The following is a 6,556-nucleotide window of genomic DNA, read 5'->3' as shown; positions in this document are numbered from 1 at the left end:
GAACATTTAAGATGAGGCACTAGTTCTGAAGTACAATGTGTTTTTTGGGAAATAAAGTATGGGGGTCACCTGATGCTGCTTTCACTGATGCTGGGAAAGTAGAGAGTGAGGCAACACTTTTAGTTGTTGTAGCAACAGTTTGACCAAATGGATTTAAAAAGAAATTTTAGAATTAACATTCAGAAAAAATGCTGTTCCAATTGGTTGTTTATTGGATTTATTTTAAGATGCTCTGAAAATTTAAAATGACTTAATGCGTCACCCAATGCAGGATTCACTGATGTCAGGAAAGTAGTAAATGAACTACCAGCGCTCTTTGATGCTCCAACAGTATAATCTGATGGATAAAAAAAATCCTTTTCAAAGTAGTAAATACAGTCTTACTGTCAGAGTGTAATGTTTCAGATTATTGTTTAAATCCACCACTTACCTGTGGTCAGACTGACAGCTGGTGCTCTTGGGGTTGTGATGGACTCTGCAATAAAAGATTAATTTGGATCAACCAGAAGTTTGTAACATAGAAATATTTGTGTTACCAGAGTTATACAAAGAGTAATTAAATATACATTAATGGTCAAAATAGCAAATATTCATTAATCAAAGTCCAATTAGCAAATGGTCCAAGTGTTAAACTCTGTCACCTCCTCACACATTTCAATGAAAATAGAGATTTTCTTTCTTTCCTCTTTCTGGTTGCAACATCTAACATATATTCAGATGTTTTGTGAAAGTACAACAATGGTAGTTTGGTCACTTACTTTGTACTACGACTGAAGAGATGTTACTGTGTGGAGATTGATATGTTCCTCCTCTGTGTTCTACAGTGTAATAACATGTTAGTTCAACCTCAGCAGCTGAACTCAGATGTGCCGTCATCAGAAGCTCAGTTCCTGTCAGGGTCTGCACACAGGAGATGGTTCTGGCAGTTTTTGTTCCCATAAAGTACAAATAACACTCAGATGAAGAAACAGATGATGGAGTCACACAGTTCAGTGTGACTGAGTCTTTCTCTGTGATCACAGGTCGATCCACCGTCAGGTTCGGCTGAAGAAGAGCTGAAAGTTAAGAGGTGAAGATGTTACATTTATTACTTAATAGTTTCTTCTGTAAAACAGTGATCATGACTGATAATTATGTATTATTGTACACAAGAGAGAGAAATATACTCTTCATACAAAAATTAAACTTTAGACTGACCTTGTGCTTTGATCTCATGAAAGGAATCTGTTTGAGAAAGTGTTTTTTTAAATAGTTGAACAGATACAACAATATTCAAGCTCCAAAAACAGCTAGTTTAATGGAAAACTGCATTAAAATGTGTTAGTAACAATGTAAAACAGACTGTCCTTTATTGTTTACTGGATCGGCTACATGAATCAAAAGCCAGCATGAACAATGAAATAAGCTAATAAGATATTTAAACTTACACATGAGGATGATGAGCAACAGGAACTCAGCCATGATGAAGCTGAACAATGTGAATGTCCTGAACACACCACACTAGTCTGTCTGACTACTGTGACTTTAACCTGCATTAAGTGTGAGAACTGTCTCTCAGGAAAACCTTCTGATGAGAAGTGAGTCGGGGCAACTGGCCACAGAGACACACAGACACACACGCTTGTTGTCACATAGTTTAGGAAACCATCAGTGTGTGGCGAGGAAGGGGAGGAACTAAATAAAACTAGTCTTAACTAAAGGGAAAACCAACAACGCCACCCTGGGAATTTCACCCAGAGAATTAGGTTACGATAGTAAAGGCACACAGGTAAGTCACTCAGGCAGCATGAGATGAGGTTCGAGGTTTAAAATACAACTTTATTAATTTATAAAAACTTGGTTAAAAAAGGGATTCACAAAAAAAGTAAAACGGAATAAATGCTGGGGCCAAGTGAGTGGACAAGAGCTAGTGCAAATAAGGGGCACTCCAAAATAAAGCAAAAACAACCAAAATCACCCATGTGCCAGACACAGCAAAACAGGAAGGGGGGGGGGCACCACCAAGACACCAGCACGGCCACCACCGGCCACCAGCAACTGTAAAAGAAAAACAAATTAGAAAATGCAAAAATAAATAAAACAAAATGAAAAAGTAGAGTCAATAACAAAACACAACTAACAAAAGTAAAAGAAAGAAAAGAAACTACAAACTCAGGACAAACAGTTTATAAAAGAAAAGTTTCAGCACTCATGGCAAGCAGCTGTAACAACATAGAGCAGCAGGTCTATGCTGCTACATTCTACCCCCCCCCCCTCGGATCGTCGTGCCAACAAGTTAGCTCCACGGTCTGAACAAAGCAGAGACTGAGTTGGACACTGGAGCAGGCGGATTGGCAGCAGGCGCCTCTCCAGCAGACCGTGGAAGACGATGCACATTCGGGTGCTGACCAGCTGTTTGACGCAAGGTCCGACGTGGGGCCGTGTGGGTGGAGTCAGAGCAACTGACTACAGAAGGACGTAAAAACATCTGAGAAGCTGGAACCAAAGGTACTTGAGAGGTAGCTGGGGGACATAGCAGAAAAGGCCGCAGAAGGTTGCTGGCTGAGTACAAGCAAGTCATACTCAAATGTAGGCTCATCATCGGAAAGTGGCCCTTCCCTAGGTGGTGAGTGATTGGAAGACGCTTCACCGGGCGAGTCCGCCTCTATGACAGCCCTCAACATAGTCTGGTTTTGGTCTCATCATCCACTGGCACAATGGTGCACACCGAACCACCCTCCTTGGGTATCCTCCGCACTCTGTACCTCACCGAGCTCCACCGATCACGGGTCTTATGAGGCCCTCTTGCACTAAAGTCACGCAAGTACACAAGCTGCCCTTCACTCAGTGGCAGGCCTTTAACATGCTGGTCATGGACCCGCTTCCGCTGATCTGCAGCCTGTTTCAAGTGCTCTCTGGCACCATCAAACGCTACCTGCAAACGGGCTTGGTGCTCTTGAACCCACTCATGAATAGATCCACCAACAGGGCTCTCAACTCTGCCCAACTAGAAGTCAATCAGCAGCCTTGGCTCCTAACTGAACATCAGGAAAAACGGCGACTCTCCGGTTGACTGATGGGGGGTGGTGTTATAACAGTACAGGACATGAGGCAGGCACACGTGCCAATCCCGTTTTCGGGACACAGGCAGAGTGCGCAGCAAGTTGTGGAGTGTCCGATTGAACCACTCACACTGACCATTCCGTTCAGGGTGGTACGTGATTTTACAATCCCATACAAATTACACAACTGCTGAATGAGAGAACTTTCAAAATTCCGACCCTGGTCCAAGTCAAACCGAGCGAGGATACCAAACTTATAGAACCACTCTGACACCAAAACCCTGGCGGCACGCTGGTCCCGAGTAGGGACAGCCACAGTGTACTTACTAAAGATGTCATTAAGCACCAGGACGTTCTCTACACCATTCTGGGCTGGTTCTAGAGTAGTGTAGTCAATGGCAAGGATTTCATTAGGACAGGAAGCCAAAAGATGCCCCATAAAGCCATGAGCTTTTGGATGCACATCTTTGGCCACCTGACACCGCTCACACTTCTGACACCATTGAGCCACATCAGAGGACATGCCAGGCCAATAGCATCGAGAACGAAGTAGTGCCAGCGTTCGCTCCACCCCCTGGTGACCATGCTCCTGGTGGACTTGGGTCAAGATCTCACTCGTCAGTGCACTGGGCAATAATAGCTGAAACAACAATTCAGCACCATCTAGGCGGAACACTCTGTGGTACAAAACCCCATCTTTTTCCACCAAGCGGTCCCACTGCCGCAACAGAATCAGCGTGGACTGAGACAACTGACTCCACTCCTCACGGCTGGGACGCCGCTGTTCATGCCAAAATCTCAACAGTTCCTGTATCACAGGATCAGTCTGTTGAACGAGGCGAAGCTCAGAAGGGGTATGCTGTGGCATAGCCGCAATAGCAGCTTGAGTAGCATCTGCCTTTCTCAAGCCCAAAGCTCCCTGCAAAGACCTAGGCACAGCAGTGCCTGGAAGCATCATCTTGACATCTTGGGGGCAAGATGGATACTGGCGAGAAAGAGCATCTGCATTGGTGTTACTCCTCCCTGACCGATACTTGATCTCAAAATCGAAAGAGGCTAGCTGGGCTGCCCACCTCTGTTCAGTGGCCGCCAGCTTAGCTGTAGACAGATGGCTGAGGGGGTTGTTGTCGGTGTACACGACACTTATTGCTCAACAAGTACTCCCTAAATTTTTCTGTCATGACCCACTTAAGGGCCAAGAACTCAAGCTTCATGGAGCTATAATTCACCATATTCCTCTCGGTAGGCCTCAGGCCCCGGCTAGCAAAGGCAATTGGTCTCACCTTGCCTGCCTGCACCTGAGAGAGGACCGCTCCCAGGCCACCATGGCTGGCATCAACCTCCAAGATGAACGTGAGAGTAAAGTCTGCATAAGCCAACACGGGTGCTGTAGTGAACTTGGCTTTTAGTGTCTCAAAGCTCTGCTGACACTCCTCAGTCCAGCACGTGAGAAGCTGTCGATCAGTTTACTTCCCAGTCTTGGGGCCGCCACACATAGCTACAGCTTTGTGCAGAGGAGCCGCCAACTTGGCGAATCCCTCCACAAACCGCCGGCAGTAACTGGCGAAACCAAGAAAGGATCGAAGCTCTGTCGCAGAAGTGGGAATCGGCCAATTGGCAACCACTTCAACCTTGCCCGGATCGGTGGAGACACCGTCAGCCGAAATCACATGGCCCAAGTAATGTGCTTCCTTTGGAAGAAAGAGCACTTGCTGAGCTTGGCTTTAAGCCCCTCATTTTGAAGCTGCTCCAGCACAACTTTCAGTCTCTCCAGATGCTGTCCTACGGTGGAGGAGAACACCACAATGTCATTGAGGTACAACAACAATGACTGGCACTGTTGGTCCCCAAAGATGCGTTGCATTAGCCTCTGGAAAGTGCTGGGAGCATTACAGAGGCCAAAGGGCATCCGGTTCCACTCGAACAACCCAAAAGGGATACAGAAGGCGGTCTTTGGCCCATCTGCCTCGGTGACTGGCACCTGGTTATAACCACTGGCCAAGTCCAGGGTCGAGAACCAACACGCACCTGACAATGCATCCAGGGACTCCTCTATGCGTGGTAGAGGAAAAGCATCTTCGAGTCTTGCTGTTGAGCTGTCTATAGTCAACACGCTTTCGCAGGCTACCATCCTTTCTCCATACCAGTACAATAGGGGACGCATAAGGACTGCTACTCTCACGAATAACGTGCGAGGAGAGCAGCTGACTGATGTGTTCCTTCACAACCTCATATTCTGAGGTGGAATACGTCGATAACGTTGTTTCACGGGGGTATCATCCACCAAAGGGATGTTGTGAGATATGAGGTTAGTACAACCCAAATCGGTGTCATGGGTAGAGAAGACTGAAGAGTATTGCCCAAGCAATGCTCTCACCTGACCCTATTCCTCCACAGACAATGGAGAAAGGTCAACGCACTCCACCTGCTGCTGCACACTAGGAGAAGCCATCTGAGAAGACATAGTAGCCACAGCCGATGGTACCTCAGTGACCCCTGGAGGAAGGCTAACCACATTCACAAAATCCAGTGTACCAACAGCAGTACGTGGGTGCAAAACAACATCATTGCAGCCAACATTAAGGACAGGTACATAGGCAGAGCCTCTAATGACACGAACCAAAGCAGGGGAAGCCAGTAACCAGCAGGCAAGCCGGCATCTAGAGGCTCAAACAGGACTGTACAACCCGAGAACCGTTCGGAACAAGTGACAGCCACAATTTTCATCACATCACCAGGAATCTGCCAGCCTCTCCTGCACCTGACCTTCACTGCCCCTGGCCCATCGTCATGGGCTGGAGCTTTAGCATGATGGCACTGTTGCAGTGCTTGCACAACTGGTTTGGGAGCCTCAGAGATGCAGACCTGAGAGAACAAAGCTGCACCATGCTGTCCGAAAAGCTCCTGGTAACATTTACGGATTACGTTCATCCCTAAAACACCAGGCACCTGAGAAGGCACACCACCAGGGGGATCCCTCACAATCAAAACACCACAGTGGGGCATCAGTTTACCACAAAGCTGCACATCAAGCTCCAGGTACGGAATAGTTAGACCATTGGCAGCTCTAAGTTCCAGTGACACGAACGGAGGTGCTCCTGACCCCAAGGCTCGAGATGCTGATGGAAAAAGCTCTCAGAAACTGTAGACACCATAGAGCCAGTGTCTACCAGACAAGGAACCCTCACGCCACCCATGTTCACCTCCAAATGGGGACAAGATGAAATCAACTCCACATTGCGTTTAGCAACTTGTGAGCCAGTAACGGCCCCACCCAAACTGTGGCTCTGCAGTTCGGTGGGCACTAGTTTTCCGACGTTGGAGAATGAGGATGCCGACCAGCATTCAAAGGGGCTCGAGAAGTGAATTGTGAGCGGGATGGGACACGCACTCCGTCACACGCGTGTGCAAAATGCCCAGGCTGATTGCAACGTCTGCATATTAAGAGTCCAGACCGTAGTGGACGACGGTACTGATGGGAGTTCTGCAGCTGAGCAATGCTTCCCATAAGCTGC

At 47.2% G+C, this 6,556-nt stretch overlaps 1 long non-coding RNA gene across 1 annotated transcript; it reads right to left on the bottom strand.

Moving 5' to 3' along the window:
- Positions 1-264: 264 nt before the first annotated feature.
- On the bottom strand, positions 265-864 carry LOC142377825 (uncharacterized). Its single transcript, XR_012769555.1, has 3 exons — positions 759-864; positions 431-475; positions 265-337 (listed from the first exon to the last, which is right to left on the bottom strand). It is a non-coding gene; the product is annotated as an uncharacterized LOC142377825 (long non-coding RNA).
- Between the last annotated feature and the right edge of the window lie 5,692 nt (positions 865-6,556).

Source organism: Odontesthes bonariensis, chromosome 3 (assembly GCF_027942865.1).
Source record: "Odontesthes bonariensis isolate fOdoBon6 chromosome 3, fOdoBon6.hap1, whole genome shotgun sequence".
In the NCBI taxonomy this organism is placed as follows: domain Eukaryota; kingdom Metazoa; phylum Chordata; class Actinopteri; order Atheriniformes; family Atherinopsidae; genus Odontesthes; species Odontesthes bonariensis.
This window is presented reverse-complemented; position numbering and strand designations above follow the sequence as displayed.